General features: G+C 44.5%; 1 long non-coding RNA gene across 2 annotated transcripts in view; it reads right to left on the bottom strand.

Annotated features, from left to right (window-relative positions):
- The window catches only part of LOC137522757 (uncharacterized), a 120,721-nt gene that overhangs the window by 18,346 nt on the left and 77,406 nt on the right, over positions 1-24,969 (bottom strand). For both annotated transcript variants that reach the window (XR_011022429.1, XR_011022428.1), the window contains one exon: positions 23,284-23,472. This is a non-coding gene — a long non-coding RNA (uncharacterized lncRNA). The remainder of the gene's footprint in view (positions 1-23,283; positions 23,473-24,969) is intronic.

The following is a 24,969-nucleotide window of genomic DNA, read 5'->3' as shown; positions in this document are numbered from 1 at the left end:
TGCAAGACAATAATGGTCATATTTATCTCTTTACTAGTAATGATAATAATAATTCTAACGTTTGTATAGCACTTTTCTCCTGTTGGGCTCAAAGTACTTGAGAACTGCAGTTTCGAAGGTTGCACTCAGTAGAGCGCCTTGCAGTGTTGGTGAGTCTTGCCCATGGACTCCTTACTGACTAGGTACTGGCTTACTGACTAGGTAGAGTTGAGATCCTGGGCCCATATGCAATTTACTTTTTCTCCTGAGTTTTCTCCTACGAGATAATTTTTCATCTTCTATTTAAAATAACTTTCCAGCACTTTTCAACTGAAAAATTGCCAAAAAGTAGGTGAAAAATTACTATTGAAATTATTTTGAACATTTCATTGCTTTCTGGTGGCTTAAAAGGCATTTTATTGACAAGTTTCAAAATATCACCTAAGAGAAAATTCAGGGGTAAAAGTCAATTGCATACTGGCCCAGGTCTCCATTGTTAGAGGCAGTCCCCTTAAAGTGTACCAGAGCTTAAACATTAAAAAAATTTTATACACACCTGTGGCTTCCTCCAGCCTCATCCACTCCAATCACTCCCACGCCCCCGTTCTCAGCTGCCCGCAGCTTCGGAAACTGGGTTCCCCGTACTTCCGTCAGTCGGAGCCTGTCTCACATAAGAGAAAGACGCTGTTTGCGTATCTCTCCAGCAGCCGCTGGAGAGATACATAAGGGGCGCACTTCTCCTGCGAAGCTGGACACGACCGATGTCAGTGACGGGACCCGGTTCCCGGAGCTGTGGGCACCGGAGGACTGCAACGTAGGAGCAATCAGAGTGGATGGGGCTGAAGGAAGCCCCAGGTGTGTATAAAATCTTTTTAATTTTTAAGCCCTTTTTAAGCCCTCAATCCCTTTACCAGTACTCTATCCAGCCACTGCTAGTAAATACAGTAAGTGTCAGGTAAATTGTTTCCAACCCAGATTAGCCCTGTGCAAGGTTCTGGCTCTGCTAGCAAGACTTTTCATCTTATCCTTAGTTCAGGTACAGCAGGACTTGGCTAGGCTATCCTTTTACTATACAAGAGTCACTGCAGGTAACCTCTGATAATGCTCATTATTATAAGTTCTTGTTATTGAAGATAGTAGCAGAAAAGTAAAGAGCACTCATTCAGCAAGGCATGCTATGGGAGAGGAGCGCAAGTGTTTCCCATATGCCTGTGTGATTAAATGGAGGCACTCAGTTCACAATGGCATCTGATCTACCTGGTTATCAAGCAATAGCTGATTGGCTACTATCGGGCAACCAACTCATCACCTCAGCATAGCCTGGCTATAGTTTGCATAGCTGCAATTTTGCAGTGTATTAAGCGATTGCCAAGGCTGGGGTCCAAATGAACTTGTTTGAACTGTCTATCCTCAACCCCAGGCTTGAGGTAGGTAGCTCCCTTACCTTCCTATTTGATATGGCTCTATGGGATAGGGCTTGGACTGGAACTAGAGAGTTCCCAGATAGCTGTTCTGCATGTGTGCCTGACTTTCAGGGCCATAAAGGGATGATTTTCATATTCTGGAGTGATGCACCATGGGGAAACACACTTATTCACTTCTGAATTCAGAAAGCAAAATACAGGGTACTTGGCATCACTTTTTAAATAAGAGGGCTTCTCAGTCTCTTTTAGCCCCTAAGGGTCCTTTTCCACTTGCTGCTTTTTAAACCAAAATTTTGCAGATCATAGCGGCATCATGATTCACATGCAAACCATGGTGCTATCTTTTTTCTGTGTTTGTGCTCCTATGCAAAGTATAGGTGCACAGGATAATATAGTTTCTTGCCACTATGTAATTTTCCCATGCTTCGCAATATAAATTGTTTTCCCGCTGAGTTTTTTTCCTCCTATTGGATATCACAAACACAAATGCACTGCAATTGCACTGTACTTCCAATGGATACTGATCGGATTGCGGTGAAATCGCTGTAGTGGAAATAGAAAAAAAGCATTTCTTAGTGGAAAATGGCCCTTATATTCTCCTAATTGTTCTTGGTCACCATACAGCTAACTGGGCACTTTGAAAAATGGTCCATGCCATTAATAAAAACTGTTAACTATGTTAACTAAAACCTGTGGAGATTTCAGACACATTTTGCTTTTTTTATAGAAAGAAAGAAAGAAAGAAAGAAAGAAAGAAAGAAAGAAAGAAAGAAAGAAAGAAAGAAAGAAATCTTGATTTTTTATGTTGTGTATTAGGAGACCATTGCAGTGTTGTTGCTCTGTGAAACTACAAGAGATTTTTCCATTAATGTCAGAGAACATTAGTATATTTTCCTCATACAGCAAATGTAACATGATCAGAGAAAATATATTCAGATTGCACTTCTGTTTATAGGAAAGTAAATTTATTTCACAGAGCAGAGGGAAGGTCTATCATAAGCAACAGATAACACACATGAAAATACTTCTGATAGACTCTGTTCCAGCCCTGTTGAGCCTCTTTACGCCTCCCAAACATATTAAACTCTTATGGGCGTGGGCCTATGGCAAACTTACATAGTTGCATACTTATTTGGGTTTAAAAAAAAAACATACATCCATCGAGTTCAACCAGAGAACAAAGTACAACAACAGCTTACTCTCTCACATATCCCTGTTGACCCAGAGGAACCCTTACAAGGCATAATCCAATTAGCCTCAAAAGGGAAAAAATTATTTCCCAACTCCAGGTGGCAATCAGATAAAATCCCTGGATCAACATCACTGGGCATTACCTAGTAAGTGTAGCCATGGATGTCTTTCAACGCAAGGAAAGCATCTAAGCCCCCTTTAACCTCTTGAGGACTGCAGTGTTAAACCCCCCTAGTGATCAGGCCATTTTATGTAAAATGGGCCATTGCAGCTTTAAGGCCAAGCTGCAGGGCCGCACAACACAGCACACAAGTGATTCCCCCCTTTTCTCCCTACCAACAGAGCTCTCTGTTGGTGGGGTCTGATCTCTCCCCGTGTGTTTATTTTTTGTAATAGAAATATTATTGTTCATTATTTTTTACTAAATTGTACTGGTTTTTTATTTCTATTACCCTAGGCCCGCCCTCCCTCCCCCTGCCAGCCAATCACTGTGATCAGCTGTCATAGGCTTCAGCCTATGACAGCTGAAGCCTATCAGTGCTGTACTATGTAATTAGATGGCAATCGCCGCTCGGAGACTGAAGGAGGGGCGGAGCTCCGCCCCCCGAGCAGGAGATGCGCGTGCAGCCTGAGTGCGATCTCCTGCAAACTGCTGCCCCAGGACATTACACCGATCGGCATTAGGCGGTCATGGGGCTGCCGCTGTGGCCACGCCCATCGACGTGACGCAGTCGGCAAGCAGTTAAATGCAGGTATAGAATTTGCCATAACTACTTCCTGTGGCAATGCATTCCACATCTTAATCACTCTTACTGTAAAGAACCCTTTTCTTAATAAATGGCTAAAAACATTTTTCCTCCATGCGCAGATCATGTCCTCTAGTCCTTTGAGAAGGCCTAGGGACAAAAAGCTCATCCGCCAAGCTTTTATATTGCTCTCTGATGTATTTATACATGTTAATTAGATCCCCTCTAAGGGGTCTTTTCTCTAAACTAAATAAACCCAGTTTATCTAACCTTTCTTGGTAAGTGAAACCTTCCGTCCCACGTATCAATTTTGTTGCTCGTCTCTGCACCTGCTCTAAAACTGCAATATCTTTCCTGTAATGTGGTGCCCAGAACTGAATTCCATATTCCAGATGTGGCCTTACTAAAGAGTTAAACAGGGGCAATATTATGCTAGCATCTCGAGTTTTTATTTCCCTTTCAATGCATCCCAAAATTTTATTAGCTTTAGCTGCAGCGGCTTGGTATTGAATACGATTATTTAACTTGTTGTCGATGAATACTCCTAAGTCCTTCTCCAAGTATGATGTCCCCAACTGTATCCCGTTTATTTTGTATGGTGCTAGACCATTGGTACGACCAAAATGCATGACTTAACATTTTTCAACATTGAATTTCATCTGCCATTTATGTGCCCATATAGCCATCCTATCCAGATCCTGTTGCGATATGTCACTATCTTCCTGAGAGTTGATGATTCTGCACAATTTTGTATCATCTGCAAAAATAGCAACATTGCTTTCTACTGCATTTACTAGGTCATTAATAAATAAATTGAAGAGCACTGGACCCAGTACAGACCCCTGTGGGACCCCTTTACTAACAGTCACCCATTTTGAGTATGATCCATTGACCACAACTCTTTGTTTTCTGTCCAGTTCCCTATCCATGCACACAGACTGTTCCCCAGTCCTTGCATCCTCAACTCTTGCACCAGACTTTTGTGGGGAACAGTGTTGAAGGCCTTTGCAAAGTCTACAGCATTCCCAATATCCACATTAGCGTTTACTACCTCATAAAAGCTGAGCATGTTAGTCAAACAGGACCTGTCTTTAGTAAACCCATGCTGCTGCTGAGAAATACGATTATTTTCTACTATGAAGTCATGTATAGCCAATCCACTGGGACTCTGAGAGTTGAAAGAGTCACAAAAGATAAGATAAAGGGGTTTATCTATAACCAAACTTAATTCCCTTAGGACACAAGGATGCATGCCATCAGGGCCAGGTGCCTTGTCTATTTTATCCCACTGCCATAAACTGTTATCCCATAAAGCCCATGTATGATCTTTTTGGGCCAAAACCTCTTGTCACCTTAAAAAGGAACTGTCGCGAAAATCTTAAAATTTAAAACACATACAAACAAGAAGTACATTTCTCCCAGAGTAAAATGAGCCATAAATTACTTTTCTCCTATGTTCCTGTCACTTACAATAAGAAGTAGAAATCTGTCATTACCGACAGATTTTGGACTAGCCCATCTTCTCATAGGGGGGTTCTCAGGGTTTTCTTTATTTTTAAAAGCACTTAGTGAATGGCAGTTGCTCTGTCCAACTGCTAAAATAGTGTACAGCGAGCAGGGAGGCTGGCCAGCATCTTTGTATAATTTTTTCAGGTAATATGGAGAGATAGACTAGCCCAAAACCTGTCGGTAATGTCAGATTTTTACTACCTACTGTGAGTGACAGCAACCTAGGAGCGAAGTAATTTATTGTTCATTTTACTCAGGGAGAAATGTACTTCTTATTTGTATGTGTTTTAAATTTTAAGATTTTTGCGACAGTTCCTCTTTAAGGTTAATGACCAGAGGCTTTCCCTTTTTACGTCCTGATCACTGTGATTGGGTCACAGTGATCAGGAGGTCAGGAACCAATGAAAATGGCTAACCAATGCATCCTGTGCTCGGCAGAACTATGGCGCATGAGGCTTAGGTGGCCACAAGTGGGAGATATTTTAACTATCGGTGGTCCCAAACCAGTTACAATATGGTCCCCTGAGTTGGCAAGTAAAAATGGAGTTTACCCTGGTGACCGCGTTCATTCATGAATGCACATTTTCATCAGTATTGTGTTGTTTGTAAATGCTTGTGGGTGGGTTTGCTGTACACCTGGTGAGTTGCACCACAGAAAACGTGCCCATCACTACCATTGAGGAATGGATTCCACAGGCATTCTAAAGGTGTCCTGTGGTATATAGGGTCACAATATTATAACCAAAATATTTCATTCCTTAAAGTTTCAAGGTGGGGCCTCCATGGATTGGATTTTTTCCAACACATTTTTACAGATGCTTGATTGGACTCAGATATGGGGAATGTGGATACCAAAAAATGGTGTTTAACAGATCAGGGGACCTTTACCATTGCCTCCAAATTAACAACAATGAAAAGGGGATGAAACTCACAATGTAACTATAGGCAACGCACAGAGGTATGTGGATCCAGAATGTAATTGCTAACCTTTGGTAGCGTTGCCTCAGGTCAGGTAATGGAAGGGGTTACCCCACTAAGCAAATTAGGGTGCACAATTCCTCTCTACTTAGTAGGAGGAAAGCAATATTTTCAATTGTAAAGACCATATTCATTTAATCAATGCTGTAGCTTTTGATCATGTATCCTCATAATCACCTCCTTTATTTAAAGCACACCTGTTTTCAGTGACTATATATCGCAAAAATACAATGTACTTCCACAAATATATTACAATATACAATGCATACAGTTGCCTAAATAATGAGGAAATACAGAAAACATTCCGGTACAAAAAATTTTAGTACAAAAAATGAAGACTGAGTTGACTGAACTCCAGTGACTGTTGTATTTAAAACTACTGACACATTGAAAACAAAAGAGCACTACTGTCTGAAGAGGAGGACACCTTTATATGTGAGATGGAAAATCATTCACATGATTGGTCTACATCTAATAGTTTACTGCCACCTACTGACAAAAAGTTGTTCTATTGTCATATTTTGCTTTAAATATTCAACATGCTTTTCAGAGCAGATAAAGTCAACTCCCTTGTGAGCCTCTGTGCAAGCATTCTATTCTGCATATCTGTGTATACATATTTACTTGTGAGTATTCCTAACCCAAGGATTGATAATCAGTCAAAAAGGTATTATTTTTTTCTTAAACTCAACTAATTGTGCTTGTGTGTAACAATATTTAAAATATGATCTAGCATCCCCTGCAACTTTCATGTAATTTTCTAATTATGTTAACATTTTTGAATATATACTTTTATTAAAGCATCTCTCTATCCTAATATCTATCTATCTATCTATCTATCTATCTATCTATCTATCTATCTATCTATCTATCTATCTATCTATCTATCTATCCATCCATCCATCCATCCATCCATCCATCCATCTATCTATATATCTACTGTATATTATATTGCAGTCCTTTGCCACAAAATTACAAGTAAAAAGAAAAACTGGCTTGCCATTGCATCCTGGCAAATCCCAGCAGTTTCCTTAATTAATGCAACCAACATGTTATTGGACTACCGTAATTTTTGTCCACAAAAATATTTAGGTTTTTGATGTTTTTGAGGGAGGTGGAACATGCTTTAAATCGCCTATGCACATGCAGTATGCAAATGGGGAGCTCAGCCGAATCTCCAGCCCTTGGAAGAAAATATAAATGATCTGCAGCAGAACAACTGGCAAAGGACAGAGTCTCTCAAGCTCCTCTCCCCTTTGTGCTCAGAAATCAATTATGGGAGAAGGGCTGTTGAGAACCAAGAATTCATCAGGATTTCTAAATGAGGGGAGATTCATCAGCCTGCCTAATGAGGATTGCCTGCTATTTACATATTGTTAAATGACAGTCCATTTAATTAGCTAAATTACCATGCCTGATGATTGCCAGATGCCAATAACCCGAAAAGTGGCTGTAAATGGGATTTTTTTTTTTAAATGTACAAATAATTTCTTGTTAACAATTTGTCTGGTTAGGAAGAAAGAGAAGGGAGAATTCTATGTGCAGGGCAGTGCTAAGCTTCTTTTGCTTGCAGAAAATAATCTGTTCTGAAGTACGTTCTTTACTGTAGAAAAACATGCCCACTATCTTGCTTCCTGTCCCTGTTCTGAAGGTGGTTGTCTACCTGGAGTCTCTGGAGCGGATCAGTGAATAATGGCGCACAGCGCCTATGTATCAAAATGTCGCTGCATTAAAAAGATACGCTTATCGCTATTTATGGTTAGTACTGCATAATAATGGCACACAGGGAAAAAAGATGAAAAAAAAACGGCACACAGTAACGTTATTTATCAATAGCACCGTTCATATGCCAAACAGCAGACGTTATTGCACAGTAACTTTATTTATCAATAGCTAACCTACATAAGCCAAACTGCAGACGTTATTTAACTGCAAAACGGTGAACGGATTTAATGTAACACTGTCAAGGTTAGGCACCACCAGGGGAGATTTAGAGTTAGGCACCACCAGGGAGGTCTTAGGGTTAGGCACCACCAGGTGTTGATTAGGGTTAGGCACCTCCAGGGGTGGTTAGGGTTAGGCACCACCAGGGGATCTTAGGGTTAAGCACCACCAGGGGGGTGCACCACCAGGGAAGTGGTTAGAGTTAGGCACCACCAGGGAGGGTCTAGGAATTAGGGATAGGTACAGAGAGGGTTCTGTGTGTTAACACTAATTTTCAATAAAATAAACAGAGCTAAATAACGATAAGGCTTTAACGTTAAGTAGTGATAAGCGACAAACGGATTAGTGGCAACACCGTGCGCCATTATTCGCAGGCGCCATTTTCAGATGGGTCCCTCTGGAGATCCCACTTAATTCATATTAAATGTTTCAGTTCTATCAAATACTCCATGAAATGACCATGCTGCATCGCATTCTACTGTACAAGGGACATAAAGTACGTGAGATGATGAGACTAAAAGGATTTTTACATACCTGGGGTGTTTTCCAGTCCCCTTCAGTCTGTCAGGTCCTTCAATGTCCTTCTGGGTCTATCAGATGAGCTGCTGTGAAGTCCGCAATCCAGCTAGGTTGCGGGCCACTGCACATGTGCTGTCCCCGGATATGCACCTCCTCCGTCACGCTTTTATGTCAAGCTTGTCACTGCCCAAAAAATCCCTGTCAACTGTCGAACTACCACCGAACTTGTAATAACCACCTCTGATAATGTAGTATTATTATTATTATTATTTAGGATAGTCACACCGAAACCATACATTTTGATCTATGTTTATTTCCTAATTTTCTAAGAATTTAGGGCACAGTGTTTCTTCACCTCTTCTGGACCAAGGTAGCTGAAATCTAAACTCTGTTATCTGTGCCATGGCTTAGATTTAAACTACTAGCCAACGCGCATCACTCTCACGTCTCTCGGCCTTCTGGCGCGACTGCAGCTGCTTGTTCAGCTATCCTATTGACAGCTGAGCTCTGTACGCCAGTTAGGAGCCAATTTTATTGGCTCCTGACCCTGTGATCACTGTGAGCCAATCATTGTGATCACACAACGTTTGGTATTGAAAGGGCTAAGCATCACAGCAGTGTTGCGCACAAATTCATTTCTGCATCAAAAATTGAATTTTTCGATTTTGAAAACATTTTTGCGAAATGGATAAAATTCGCAAAAATTTGAAAATTGTTATTTTACCACAAAAATTGTGGTAAAAAGTAAAAAAAAAAGTAAGAACTTATTGCAAAACATCAATTTACATTGTAAATGTCAATTCATGAATAAACCTGTCCTTATTAGGCCCTTTTCACATTGGGACATTTTCATTGAGTTGCATTACCCTTTTTTACCGCAGGGTAACGCTAAAGCAATGAAAGCCTGTGGGACATTTCAGATCAGATGCTGTGCGATGCACTGCACCAGGAGCATCCGATCTGATGCGATGGCAACAGCCCATTATCGGCAAACACCCACAGCGCCGTGCAGCGACCGGAATTCATGTAAGTCAATGGCCATACAGATATTTTAAACTGTTTCACGTTGCACATGCACTGAAGCATATTTTGTCAATACACTTCCGTGCAATTCTTATTTTGGCTACAGGAAGTGAGCTCTAGAGAGTCTCACTTAGGCCTGGTGAACACCAAAACCCGCTAGCAGATCTGCAAAATGCTAGCAGATTTTGAAACGCTTTTTCTTATTTTTCTGTAGCGTTTCAGCTAGCATTTTGCGGTTTTATGAAGCATTTTTGGTGTAGTATATTTCATATATTGTTACAGTAAAGCTGTTACTGAACAGCTTCTGTAACAAAAATGCCTGCAAAACAGCTCTGAACTGCCGTTTTTCAGAGAGGTTTGCATTTTTCCTATACTTTACATTGGAGGCAGAAACGCCTCCGCAATCCAAAAAATGCCTCACCCCGGGAGTATGCGTTTCAGCAAAATGCCTCCCGCTCTGGTGTGAACCACCCCATTGAGATACATTGACCAAGCGTATCCGCAGCCGCAAGCGGCTGCAAAAACGCAGAAAAACCCGCTCGGTGTGCACCAGCCCTTTTAGTTTGGTTTGCAGCCAGAAGTGAGATTACCATGCATTGCTGTGGTAATCTCCGAAGCCTATTTTTTATGTTGCGGTGTGATGCAATCAGCCGATAGAACCATACCTACAATGCTGGTTGCTGGTGTGAAACCGGCCTTAGGTGATAGTGTCACACCAATAAAATGCCTTAAATGCATCAGCAAGCAATAAAATACAAAATATAATTATTTCGGCAGTACTTTTCACCTACTCTTTCAATTGCAGAGTGCTGAAAAGTTGTTTTAAAAAGAACATGCAAAATTACCCCTAGGGCCTCCTGATGTTTTTATCTCCCTCTTAGTGTGCCTGTGTATATTTCTGAAGTGGATAACCGTAACAAAAAAATTAAATAAAACGAAAAAAACTTTACAAACAAATTGATAAAGGTGTCTGATGGACCCCCATAGCCAAATCACTACACAATAAGGCTGCACACACCGAGCCTTGGCCTCTCTTATTTCTACCTTTCACATATGCCTCTAAGTTCTAGTAGGTTGTACAAAAAAGAGGCTAGGGTATTATTGATGCTTTAAAATGGTATGCATTCTGGGGAAGGGTTAGCACATGCATTAAAGCGCCAGGAAATTTGGGTGCAGGGCAAAGCCAAATAAACACCCACCCTGTTCCTGCAAAAGTACTGCGGTGTTAATTACTATTCCCCCCCCCCCCCTCCCCGGGCGCGGTGGACTCAGGGGTAAGATGTAATTCGGGTGCCAGCTATTGCTTTTACTCTGTTTTTATAGTAGCTTGGGTCAAATTACTGTCTGAGCACCGCTATAGCTGTAATTCACATTATGGCCTGTGGTGGTGCATAGTGCGCCCACATTTCCTGTGCCGTTTTTGGGTCAGCTTCTAGTTCCAGTCCCGATGACAAAGAGAAAAGTAGGTGGGTGGATGGATGAGCCACTGAACATAGTCTCAGAATGCTCCATTAGCATATCAAAAGCTAAGGCTCATTTCAGTAGTCAAAGTTATCCATTCAACCCTTCAGAAGAAAGAAAACCTCTCCACAAGTCTTCAGACCGACAGACTCAATCAGTAATGGCCGCGCTGTCACTCATCTTCTCTGTAGTTTTCTATTTTCAAGTTTAACCGAGGAGCTTCTGGACCTGACAAAGGCCAACCTGGGACTGAACATTTCTCTCTTTTCTTTTGCTGAAATGGCAGATAGATAAACACAGAGCGTATTTATATCCAAGTGTTTGTTTTTCCCAGGAGATTTTGTAGGGTCATTTTGTGGTTACAGATACACAGCACTCTCAGCTTTCCCATTCCTTCTCGTCTGTGTCAGGTATATTCAGCAAATGAATAAATAAGCTCTGCTTCAGCATGAAATTGTCATTTCTAAACAGTGACCTTTCACCCCAGACAAACGCTGAGGTGTGGAGCTGAAGAAGGAGGCATCCATTTTCAGGAAGACCGGGCACTTTGTGTCTCTTAAATGGCCCAGACCTCCCCTTATGATGTACAGCTCTATATACGTCTCTTGTTTTTCAGCCATTTCACATCTCAGCTGGAATTGCTTCCCGTCACTCAGTAATCACAGTTCCCATTTACCTGTCTGGGATTTCCATTACGTCTCTTGTTATCCGCATTGAAACATACATCATCTGTTCATTAAAGTATAATCTTCAAATTATACAGCCGTTGGGAGAACAAGGATGCACAGCATGCAGACATTAACCAGGATCAATATCTGGTGTGGATTGAGTTTACTGGGTGAGTGAGAGGAGGTGGAGAGGAACAGTGGTGTGAAGGGAGGGCAAAAACAACACAAAATAAAGAGAGAGCATGCAAGAGATAAAATGAATAGGCAATTAAAAATAAAGACTTTCTGTTTTTAAAAAAGTTTTTCCTCAGTTTTAATAGGAATGAGATATTTGTGATCATGTTGTCATTTATGTAGAGGTGAATCTTATGTTTCCTATTAGTAATATTTAAAGAGACCCCATGCCATTTTGTTTTTAAAAATAAAAAAAACACTACCTGGTCAAATCAGGTAGCTTCTATGCCTGCCGCTTCCCGGCCCCCCTGAAGTCTGTAATGGCTTACTTTCAGTTTCAGGGGACAGGGGTTATGATGCTGCATTCTGAGCTCTGTTCTCCCATCGGAGAACCCACTTCCGGGATCTTCTGCGCATGCATGGGTGCGCCTCCTGTGATTGCAGACTTAGTGATGCTCATCCGAGCTAGGATATCCGAGATACTCGGATATCCTAGCTCTTTTTTCACTATAGAGATCGAATACCGAGCTTGAATAGTATTAGCTATCCGGGCTGTGCTATCCGAGCGCACTCGGATAGCAATCAGCTATCCGGAGATATCCTAGCTATCCGAGCTCGGATAGCGTCATCAGCTCGGATAGCGTCACGTCAGACGTCACCTCGAGTCCTCACAAGCGAATCAGAGGGCTCCCAGCCCTCTGACTGCAGCCAATCACAGAGGGGGAGCCTGGCCAAGCCCCCCTCTATAAATAGCGGGCGCCATGTTGCCTCACTCATCCTGCTTGCGACTTACTGACTGACTGTACTGAGAGATTGCTCCAGTGCTTTTTGTCTGTGTGCAAGTGCACTTATTGTGTTTTAAACCAAGCGTTTTTACACTCCAACACTTGATATTCAACTGTATTGCTTTGTATTGTAGATAGATTGTATTTTAGGCAGTTTAGTTTGTGTGATTAGGGACTAGGGAGGGAGACTGTCACTGGTGCTGCTGCAACTGCAGCCAGCAGCTAGGCCCTGTGCCTAGGCAAGGCAGCCTGCCCTGCTCTGTGCTCTAGTCTCTACTAGTTACCTTACCTGTGCTCTCACCTGTCCTATTCTACTGTACTACTTCTGTGTTAGATAGATTATTGTACTATTTTGTAGTTTGCAAGGCCCAGCTTTACTGCTATACCTGTCCTGTATCTGCCTCTCTGTAATCTAGTCACACCTGTTCTATTGTTTAGCTAGATTATTCTATTGTTTAGTTAGTACTGTAGTGTACTCTAGTCTGTGTATAGGGACCGTTCATCACCGCTTTACCTAGGGTCTTTGTGTGCGCAGTGCACGTCTGCGCTGTCCGCACCCTCTAGTTAGTGCTACACCCGTCCTATTGTTTGTATTACTTGTATTGTGTATTTGCTGAATTGTACTGTACTGTAGTCTGTGTATAGGGACACCATCAGTCAGTGTCAGCTAGGGTCTTTGTGTGCGCACTGCGCACTGTCTCATTAGCGCTACACCGATCTCTGCTGTAGAGTACACCTGTCCGTCACCTCACACACCCACCACCACCACCAGTCCCACCCCATTAAAGTGCGTACGTTAAAAAAGGGCGCCGGGAAAAAAGGGCGCAGGGTTTTAAAAGATAATCATGAATAACGTTTAAAAAAAATTGTGTTATATTTCGTTTAAAAATAATGTTTTATAAAGTTATAAATCATTAAATAATGTGTATAAAATCGGCAATTTAAAAAACGTTAATCTTCCCTGTTTAAAAATTGAAATTTATAATAACGTTTTATAAAACATTAATAAGAATTTTACTAAAGCTATACCTAACCCTACTCTCACACAGAACCCTCCCTGTACCTATCCCTAACCCCTAGACCCCCCTGTTGGTGCCTAACCCTAAGACCCCCTGTTGGTGCCTAACCCTAAGACCCCCCTGGTGGTGCCTAAACCTAAGACCCCCCTGTTGGTGCCTAACCCTAAGACCCCCCTGTTGGTGCCTAACCCTAAGACCCCCCTGTTGGTGCCTAACCCTAAGACCCCCCTGTTGGTGCCTAACCCTAAGACCCCACTGTTGGTGCCTAACCCTAAGACCCCCTGTTGGTGCCTAAACCTAAGACCCCCTGTTGGTGCCTAAACCTAAGACCCCCCTGTGATAAGCATTAATAACGTTTTAAAAAAATATGGTGCGGTTTTTCGTTTAAAAATGCAACAAAAAAAAAAAAATTTGTACGGTTTTTCGTTTAAAAGTAATGTTTTAAAAATTATAAATCATTAAATAATGTGTAATCATGAGAAACAGTTATAAAACATTAAAAGTCTCCGGGCGCCGCTTTTAAAACGTTATTTTTCTCCGGCGCCCTTTTTTCCTGTTGGGCGCCGATTTAAACGATATTTATTATGGGAGTGAATGGCGGCGCCCTTTTTGTCCACCTGCCTCATGCGCCCAAATTTCCTGCTTCCCATTAAAGTACCCCACTTGTCCCACCCGCCTATACATAACTTTTTTTTTTCATTTGTATAATATTAAAAATATATAAAGTCTGGCACTGGCAGCCGCGGTTTGGGCAGGGGCAGCAAGGGCAGCAAGGGCATCGGCAAGAGAGGAGGTCGTGGGCGTGACAGCCGCACCACCACCACCACCACCATGTGCAGTTCTGCGTCTGCACCAGTGGTTATTCTGCCATTAGCCACTGGCCGTGGACACCTTGGCCACCCAACAGCTGGGAGTCATGCTGCAGAGGCAGCGTGTGGCGCAGATGTTCCTCCCACCGCCAGGTCGTAGCCGTCCTATTGAGGAGAAGGACGCAGACTCTGTGGTGGAACTGATGGTGGATGAGCAGGACACCATTAGCTCTGGAACCGAGTCCTCCACCCCCGCCACCACTCCTGTTCACAAGAGCAGCAGCAGCCGCCCAGCACTGCCTGGGGAGGAGGAGGAGGAGTGCAGTTCTCCAGCCCCAGCGGGCAACACCAGCACCCTGTCACTCAGCACCTTCTTATCCCCAAGCACAGCGGGGCTATGGAGTGCTGTTGCGGCAGAATTGGCAATGGAGGAGGAAGAAATGCTGATGGGCACTTTGGGGGATGATGCTTTGGACAGTCAGACAGTGGTGACTGTCCCTCAGCCCATGCATGCAGAAGGGGAGTTTGTGGGGTCATCCCAGCAGGACATGTTTGCGGAGGGGGAGGATGATGATGACAGGGTGAAGGACAGAGACTGGGTGGCAGATCCTGGGGATGTCATCAGCTCTGAGGAGGAGGAGGAGGATGCATCTGTGGGCCTTGCTAGAAGGATCAGCATCGCAGGCATAGGCAGGATCAGAAGTGGGAAGTGGGCGTGGTATGCAGGCCACACAGGGTGCTGATCCGGAGGCGGAGAGTTCTGCCAGTGCCACCAGCCGCACCAAGAACTCCCCCCCTCCCAACCACCACAGGGAGACCAGCGGCAGCAGCACCTTCCAGCCGAAGGGGCAACTTCACCTCCCCAATTTGGAGTTTTTTCACCCTGCCATATGTGGAGTGCAAGTAGGCCACCGGCAACCAGTGCCGCCAGCAGCTCAGCAGAGGGAAGGAGCCCTCTGCGTATGGCACCACCTCTCTGGTGAACCATCTGGCAGGGAAACACTTCCATGAGCATGAGGAGTTCATGAAGTTGAAAGAAGCTGGCAGTGGCAGATCCGCCACCACTGCGAAGCCGTCGGCAGCAGCCACCCACCCTCCTCCACCTCCTCCAGCAGCACCAGCAGGAGTGCGTCAGAAACGCACTGCTCCTCCTCCCTCTGCAACTCCTGCCGTCGACATTGAGGCCTGTTCTGGCAGCCAGTCCTCAGTGGCCTCCTCTGCTCCCTCCAGTGATTCCCGTGCCAGCAAAATGCGTCGCCAGACCTTGCCCAGCGACACCTTCCAGGGGGTGGTCAGGGTTCTGCCTCCCAGCAGCAGTCACGTGCGTCAGCTGAATGGCTTGCTGGCACGGGCCATGTGCTCCCAACTCCTGCCTTATTCCCTTGTGCAGGAGGGGAGCGACATGCGTGAGCTCCTGATGTGTGCATCCCCCGATTGGCCAATCCCCAGCTGACATTATTTTGCACGCACGGTCATCCCTGCACTTCATCGCTCTGTGATGGCCAATGTCGGGAGAGGGCTGGATCACACGGTGGGTCAACGGGTCCACGTCACCATGGACTCGTGGAGCAGCCGGTTTGGGACAGGCTGCTATCTGTCCTTCACCGCGCATTGGGTCAGCTTGGTGGAAGGGGGTGAGGAGGGGGGAGCAGCATTGGGCACTGTCAGAGCAGCAGCAGCAGCAACAACGCAGTGGGTGGTGCCACTATGCAGGGTCAGCGGAATTGCAGCAGGTTCCTCTGATCCGCTTCCATCTTCCGGCACACCAGCCCAAACCCCCCCGCCTCAGCAGCAGCGTGAAGCCCCGCCACTGCCAAGCGCTGCTGGAATTGGTCAGCCTGGGGAAGACCAAACTGACGGCGAACCATGTCCTGGCCAAACTCCGAGAGCAGGAGAGGAATTGGCTGACCCCCAGAGGCCTCAGAGTCGGAGAGGTGGTGTCCAACAATGGGGCAAACCTGGTTGCTGTAATCAGCAAGGGAGACCTGACCCACATCCCCTGCCTGGCGCACGTCCTGAACCTGGTAGTCCAAAAGTTCCCGCGGACCTACCAGGGGATGGACCGACTCCTTGAGGCGGCAAGGAAGGTTGTGCATCATTTCTGGCACTTGCCTGCAGCCGTAGCGAGCCTGGAAGAGGTGCAGAAGGAGCTGCACCTGCCACAGCACCGGCTCATGATCGATGTTCCAACTCGCTGGAACTCCACCCTGGCGATGTTGGAGCGTCTGGTTGAACAGAGGCACGCTGTCAGCCAGTACGTTGCACGAGCAACAGTCGCCGCTATCACTGCAACTGGGCGTGCCGCTACCAACCTACCCATCCATCATCTCCACGGAGGACTGGGGGCACATGCAGCAGGTGTGCTCAGTGCTGGCACCCTTCCTGCAGGCCACCAACATGGTAAGCAGGGACCATGCAATGGTGTGCGAGTGGGTCCCCTTGGTGTGTGTGCTGGACAGGGCCCTGTATGCACTGCTGGAAGAGGGAGCGGCAGCCTTGGACCAGCAGGAGCTGCAGGCAGCTTCACAGGCCACCACCTCTGAGGAGGAGGGCTTGGAGTTGGTGGAGGTCCCTGACCTTGCTCCTGATGAGGGGGAGCAGCAGAGCACAGCTGGACTGGTGCGGGGGTGAAGAGAGGATGAGGTGGTGGAGGCAGAGGAAGAGGAGGACAGCACTGTTGGCTCTGGGGCTGCCGATGATGTGCCAGCAGACGTGGCCAGACTCTTCCCAATGGCAGCGCACATGCTGAGGTGCCTGCGCAAGGACCCATGGGTCATCCAGATGAAGAAGAGGGAGGACATCTGGATATGCATGATGCTGGACCCACGTCTGAAGGGGAAGTTCAGCCAGTTCCTGCCTGCAGGAGGAGACCTTGCGCAACAAATTTGCAGCTGTCCCTTGTTGAGCGCTTAGAGGAAGCCTTCCCTCAGCCATCCACCCCCACTGTCCAGCCAGCACAGAGGCAGCAGCAGGTGCATGCATCCACCAGCAGCAAGCGCACATGCACCACAGACCTGCTGTCTCTGACCAACGAGCTCTACATGAGTGTAGAGCTGCCAAGGACTAGAGAGGAGGTGCCTGCAGCAGCATCCTTCTCCGGTCACAGACAGCGCTTGACCCGCATGGTGGCTGACTACATGGGGTCCTTCAGCGGGCTTGACAGCGTTGCCCCTGTTGATCCCATGGAGTATTGGGTCAAGCACCTGCCAATCTGAAACGAGCTTGCGCAGTACACCCTGGAAGTGCTCTCCTGCCCCCCTTCCAGCGTACTGTCAGAGCGTTGCTTCAGTGCAGCCGGTGGAGTCGTCACTGAGAAGCGATCTCGTCTGTCTCACAAGTCTGTGGACAGACTGACGTTTCTCAAAATGAACCAGGCTTGGGTGGAAGGCGAATTCCTGGCCCCTGTTGTCGGCGAGAGGGGGACATGAAGTGGCGCACACACACATTACACCTGCTGCTGCTGCTGTATTTCTTACTGCTGTCTGTGTCTCCACTGCCAGGGAACACATTAAAAGGTGCTGCTGCCCATGCGCCCCCAGCTATTATGCTCAAAAATAGCTGCCTGCATTATTTTGAGAAAAAAAATTGTAATTATTTTAGAGGTGTCCGGGTTGAAAACTGTGGTGTCCCAATTGTGTATTGGACACAATGTGGGCTTCACGACCGCTGTCTGGAACCTCATGCTGTTTATTTACGGCCCTGGTACCACCGCTAGGAACCAGGGCCTATTATGTCTCGCTGCCTGCCCTCCTGCTGCCTGCTGCCAGTCTGCCACACACTCATCCTCCTCACGCTGCCTGCTGTTGTATTTCCTCCTGCTGTCTGTGTCTACACTGCCAGGGGACACATTACAAGGTGCTGCTGCCCATGCGCCACCAGCTATTAAATAGCTGCATCAATTTCAAAAAAAAAAATGTAATAAATTTAGAGGTGTCCAGGTTGAAAACTGTGCTATCCCAGTTGTGTATTGGACTATTGTATTTCCTCCTGCTGTCTGTGTCTCCACTGCCAGGGAACACATTACAAGGTGCTGCTGCCCATGCGCCACCAGCTATTACGCTCAAAAATAGCTGCATCAATTTGAAAAAAAAAATGTAATTAATTTAGAGGTGTCCGGGTTGAAAACTGTGCTGTCCCAATTGTGTATTGGACACAATGTGGGCTTCATGACCGCTGTCTGGAACATCATGCTGTTTATTTATGGCCCTGGTACCACCACTAGGAACCAGGGCCTATTATGTCTCGCTGCCTGCCCTCCTGCTGCCTGCTGCCAGTCTGCCACACACTCATCCTCCTCACAGTGCCTGCTGTTGTATTTCTTCCTGCTGTCTGTGTCTCCACTGCCAGGGAACACATTACAAGGTGCTGCTGCCCATGCGCCACCAGCTATTATGCTCAAAAATAGCTGCATCAATTTGAAAAAAAAATTGTAATTAATTTAGAGGTGTCCGGGTTGAAAACTGTGCTGTCCCAATTGTGTATTAGACACAATGTGGGCTTCACGACCGCTGTCTGGAACCTCATGCTGTTTATTTATGGCCCTGGTACCACCACTAGGAACCAGGGCCTATTATGTCTCGCTGCCTGCCCTCCTGCTGCCTGCTGCCAGTCTGCCACACACTCATCCTCCTCACAGTGCCTGCTGTTGTATTTCTTCCTGCTGTCTGTGTCTCCACTGCCAGGGAACACATTACAAGGTGCTGCTGCCCATGCGCCACCAGCTATTATGCTCAAAAATAGCTGCATCAATTTGAAAAAAAAATTGTAATTAATTTAGAGGTGTCCGGGTTGAAAACTGTGCTGTCCCAATTGTGTATTAGACACAATGTGGGCTTCACGACCGCTGTCTGGAACCTCATGCTGTTTATTTACGGCCCTGGTACCACCGCTAGGAACCAGGGCCTATTATGTCTCGCTGCCTGCCCTCCTGCTGCCTGCTGCCAGTCTGCCACACACTCATCCTCCTCACGCTGCCTGCTGTTGTATTTCCTCCTGCTGTCTGTGTCTCCACTGCCAGGGAATACATTACAAGGTGCTGCTGCCCATGCGCCACCAGCTATTACACTCAAAAATAGCTGCATCAATTTGAAAAAAAAAATTGTAATTAATTTAGAGGTGTCCGGGTTGAAAACTGTGCTGTCCCAATTGTGTATTGGACACAATGTGGGCTTCACGACCGCTGTCTGGAACCTCATGCTGTTTATTTACGGCCGTGGTACCACCGCTAGGAACCAGGGCCTATTATGTCAGTCACATCACACTGCCTGACACACACTACTCCTCCTCCTGTAGCTGCATTGAGCTTCTGCTGTCTGTGTGCTGCTACCACTGCCAGGGAGAACAGAAGAAGAACTATTTTCTGCTGCCACCTGCCCACCCACTCTACTACCAGCTATTACCACACTACAGCTTGCAACTACTTCCTCCTCCTGCTGATGTCTGTGTTTTCCCACCGCCAGGGTACACAGAAAAAGGCGCTGTGGCTTGCAATATGCCACTACCTACCTATTATGCCATCAACACAAATATAACTATGGTGTTATTAAAATAAAATATTTCCACAAATGAAGTAAAAAAAAAAATATTACAAAAGAAAGGAAAACCAAGACACAAAATATAATGATAGAGAAGAAGAGGAAGAAGAAGAAGAAGACATAGAAGAAGAAGATATAGAAGAAGAAGATGAAGAAGATATAGAAGAAGAAGATATTGAAGAAGAAGAAGATGAAGAAGAAGATATAGAAGACGAAGAAGAAGAAGATATAGAAGACGAGGAAGAAGAAGTAGAAGAAGAAGAAGATATAGAAGAAGAAGATATAGAAGAAGAAGAAGATATAGAAGAAGAAGAAGAAGATATAGAAGAAGAAGAAGAAGAAGAAGGAGAAGAAGAAGAAGAAGAAGGAGAAGAAGAAGAAGAAGAAGAAGAAGATATAGAAGAAGAAGAAGAAGAAGAAGATATAGAAGAGGAAGAAGAAGAAGATATAGAAGAAGAAGAAGATATAGAAGAAGAAGAAGAAGAAGATATAGAAGAAGAAGAAGAAGAAGGAGAAGAAGAAGAAGATATAGAAGAAGAAGAAGAAGATATGGAAGAGGAAGAAGAAGAAGATATAGAAGAAGAAAAAGATAATTGAAGAAGATACAAGAAGTAGAAGATGAAGAAGATTCAAGTAGAAGAAGATATAGAAGAAGAAGAAGATATAGAAGAAGAAGATGAAGACGACGTAAATGAAGACTTCCAACAACCATTTTGGACACACCTTCTCATGCAAACACTTTTCATGAAGTTAATTTACTATTTTTGATACCTTTTTTATAAGTACTACATCACCACATAATCACTTGATGTTTTTCTTCATAAAAAAGGTGGTTTCATGCATCATTGACCTCCAATACGAATATTTTACTCAAATACAGACCCGGATAGTGACATCAGATATCCGAGGTCGAATCGGATATTCGATTAACTCGAATATCGAACTTCAAGTGAATTTGGACAGTTTACTATCCGAATTCGACCAAACTCGAATAGGATAATGAGGTATCCAATCAACACTGATTGCAGTCCTGTCGCCGGGAGCACTCTGCGCTTGCTCAGTTCAGTTCAATTCTCTTTGAACTGTGCAATAGCAGAGCGCCCCGGGACATGCGAGCGCAATCATGTGCAGAAGATCCCGTCCGTGGGTCATGGTTTTACAGAGGGAAGAGCAAATGCCTGGCTCGGAGCAGATCCACGCCCTGGGACCTAAGAGACTTCTGTGGGCTGGAGGAAGTCCTGGGTGAGTAAAACTTGTTTTTTCTTAAATTGCCAGATGTATCCTTTAAGAGAAAGCTCTAGGGTCAGTAACTTCAAAATGTCTGGCATCAACCAACAAAGAGAACATTTGTGTGGCAAAATACATGCATCCTTTATTATTTAGGATCAAGGCAACAAAGTTTACAATACAAACAGACCAGTCAAAACAGATCAGTCTAGCCAGTCATGTGGCGTGTGGTGCTTTAGGTGCAAGGGGTGGACCTAGCACCCACCACTCTTTATATGTGACTAGCTGTAATGGTGTTTTGTAAATCTTAAGCATGTATTCTGAACATTGTCGCATTGATTCTAAAGAATGGATGTACATATTCAGTTGCCCATCAATGATACAATCTTGATTGAACAATTTTACCAAATATATTTAGTAGAAGGATAGACTGAATATACTTAATATACTCTGAATAAATACTTCTGTCCTTTATATTATATAGGAGTTGTCAGATTGTACAATCAAGATTGTATCATTAGTTGGCATGTTTAGAGTTGTGCCTGACAACTTTTTCACTTGTTTGGGCATGCATGTTCAATTTTATTATTTTTTTGGTATGACCCTTAATAATCTAGACCATTTTTACAGAGTTAGCTATGAGCTCCAATGTTCTCCAAATTTTGGCATATCTAGCATAGTGAATATACCTCCTGAGATGGACTTCCCATTGAACTGGGTTGATGTGCAATGCAGGGGTGCTGCGGGTGACTGGAGAATCACAAACTCATTGCACATGCACAGGATGGCTGCAGGGGGGCTGGTAGCAGCCCCAGGTAAGTTTAAATGTTGTTTTTTGTTTTTCACTTTAGGTTCACTTTAAGTTGCCCAAACAACCATCACATTATTTCCCATGATGCCATCAGTGTGCCAGGGCCCTGCTGATTCCGCAACCAGTGGTGAACATGGGCTCACCCAGAGCGCAAGGTCTAGGTGACCCCATGACTTCACTAAAGCACCCCCTGAGGAATGATGTGCCACTGCTACTTTGCTGCCTAGTGGCCACCAGGTCACGATCCCCAGGATTGCTCCACTGGTGAAAGGAAGAACAGTGCAGTGCAAGGAGAGTAGTGCGGATAAGATTTACAGGAAAAACACAACTAGAATACTAACTGGCAGACTAGCACATGGCAAGCTGACTGATGGACAGAACTGGTAGTCAACTGAAAGTCTGGTGAAGGACAGACTGACTGGAGGACATAGCTGGTAGCCAACCAACAGAATAGGGGTTGACAGGCTGACAGGCAGACCGGACTGGCTGGCAACTGACAGACTGGTGGAAGACAGACTGACTAGCAGATGACAGAGTAAATGGTGGACAGGACTTACCTAACAGGCTAAGCTGACTGACAGACTCATTCAGCTAGCAGGACTGGACAGGCTTGACTGGCTCACAAGATGAAATGGAGTGGATCCTGCTGTAATTGTGAAAGAGTTAAAAGCTCTGAGCTTGGTTGGTCAATCTTTAAATAACCCTTGCTTTGTGCCAGCACTGAAGATCTGCCACCTACACCATGTGCACAAGAGTGTGCAAGCCCCACTCATACACCCCTAAGGAGCATGCCCAGTGAGGAGGGTGGGAGGAATAGCAGCAAATGGCATTGTTGGATGCCTTAAGCTAATCACTGGATCAGAATGTGAGTGAGTATTGCACGTTGGTGTACAGATTTGGTAGCCTTTGAATCCCAAACATTTTGACCTGTTCAGTCAACATTAATTTTTAAGCAGATTTTATTACTTAGAAATACACCATGTAGTCATGGCATCTGAAGTTATTATTTGTTTGTTTTTGTCATAAGCACAGATCTTCCACCTTTCCAAAAAGAATCATAACTTTGGTCCCTCTCGTAGACTTTTTCTCCATCAGTCCTTCCAGTCAGTTGCTGACTCAATTTCCAACTGTAAAACATAATCATGTTCTGGTCCCAGAGCGAAGACGCAGCTCTGATATGATAGCAGTAAGTTGACGGGTGAAAAGACATCTTTCTCTGAGAAAATATTTGCTTATTAATAATGCACGATGCCTATTTTACTGTCATAACTAATTTGGGTATTACATATTTATTCACTGTGCCAGTGTGATTTTAGTAGAGAGTCTTACAACAAATTTTCAAATTCTCTATTGAATGCACAATATTTAAATGCAATTTTGCTTCTCTGTTGTGCATTGAAAGTCTCTGCTTGCTTGAAACGTATGGAAATTGGGAAAACAAAAGTAATCATTTTAGATTTCAGTAACAGCTGATGCACTTGCCTCAGTCCAAGTATATCTGAATCTACACATTTCACCTTAGGCTTTGCTGGATTCTGATTACCACATGTCTTCTCTTGTAAAATACTTAACTAGAGTCAATAGTGTTATACGCAGAATAGGCCAGTGTTAGAAATCGGGTTCCGCAAGGGTCAGTAGTGAGTCCAGATCTCTTCAATCTGTTAAGTCCATCTAGTAGATGAAATAAAAAGCAATGTTGCTATTTCATTTGACAACACAAAATCATGTGGCATTACCAACACTAAGTAGGGAAGTGACACAATACAAAGATCTTGACAAAATGACTATATGGGCAGATACATGGCATTGGGTTACAGAGTACAGTTTTATGCACAACATTTGAAGAAAGGTGTAATTGGAAAAGAATAAACTAAGCAAAGAAAGGTTATACAACTGGGCTTCTTTTTTTTTCTTCCGCTTTTTGGCAGCAACCACACCAGTACATCTGGGCAGAGGAGCAGCAGTACAGTTGGAAAGCAATCCCCCTAGGTCCTTTGTGAGGCAGACCTATAAGTCACTGTGCAGAAATGCGGAAGTCACTGCTTTCTGAAACTGTGTGCAAGGGCCACGCCCCTTTCCTCACAGCAACCAATGGTAAACTATGTGACCAACAAAAAACTATGCAACCAATTAAAACTATGGAGAGGATGGGGGCTTGTCATCACACGGTCTCTCTTATTTGCATATTATGTAAGAAGTTCTCCATTAGATCCACTCGAGTATGGACCAATGGCTTATGAGAAGCTTATGTTCATGGCTCTGATTGGTTGATTTACGTTTAGCTGTCAGTAGAAATGCTTCAGTGTCATTTGTTTGTTGTACTGCTTATAGCTTGGAAGCAATTTGAGAAAGAGGCTACCTACATTGAAGTGTAATTGCAATCGCTATGCTGCTATACGTTTAATAAAAGAGCATAATGAAGATTGTGCTGACTAGTGTTGACTGTTGATCGAACATTGCTCGGCACTGTTCGTTATTCCCCGAACATTGGCGTGTTCGGGTCGAGCACAGCCTTTGCAGGCAGCCAATAAGCTGCGACTATGCTTTTTCCACAGCTATGGTCACACAGCCTAGCTGGCTGTGACCATAGCTGTGATTGGCCGAGCGGGTCACTTATTGTTTAAAAAAAAACATTACTTTCAGTGTCAGCTGGGAACAGTTGTGCCCATTAACCATTTCAGCCCGCGGGGATTTTTCACCTTGTGCATCAGAGCAATTTTCACCTCCCATTCATTCATTTCCAACCCATTTTGCAGAAGTTTCCCTCATTTTGCAAGTTTTTTCAGGCATGCTCGGGTCCCCATTGACTTCAATTAGGCTCGGTGTTCGGCCAAATATCCCCAACATCCGGACCATGTTCGGCCGAGCCGACCCGAGCCCGAATAGCTGGGTGTTCGATCAACACTAGACTGCTGACCTCATGCTCCCAACATTAAATGATGTTAGGGGGCAGCTGTGAATAGTGATGCTAATTAGGATTACATTAACTTTTGCGTAAAATTGATTTAACGTAATCCATTCATTATATTCCCTAATTTTGTGCTGAATTTAGTTATTAACTGCAAAGCCCCCATACATGTTCTCATCTCTAAAATTGCTACGTATGTTAAAGAGAACAGTAGGAACAAGTAAAAAAGAATTGAAAGAGACCTTTTAGTTTTTGAGCAA

Source organism: Hyperolius riggenbachi, chromosome 6 (assembly GCF_040937935.1).
Source record: "Hyperolius riggenbachi isolate aHypRig1 chromosome 6, aHypRig1.pri, whole genome shotgun sequence".
Taxonomy (NCBI): Eukaryota; Metazoa; Chordata; class Amphibia; order Anura; family Hyperoliidae; genus Hyperolius; species Hyperolius riggenbachi.
This window is presented reverse-complemented; position numbering and strand designations above follow the sequence as displayed.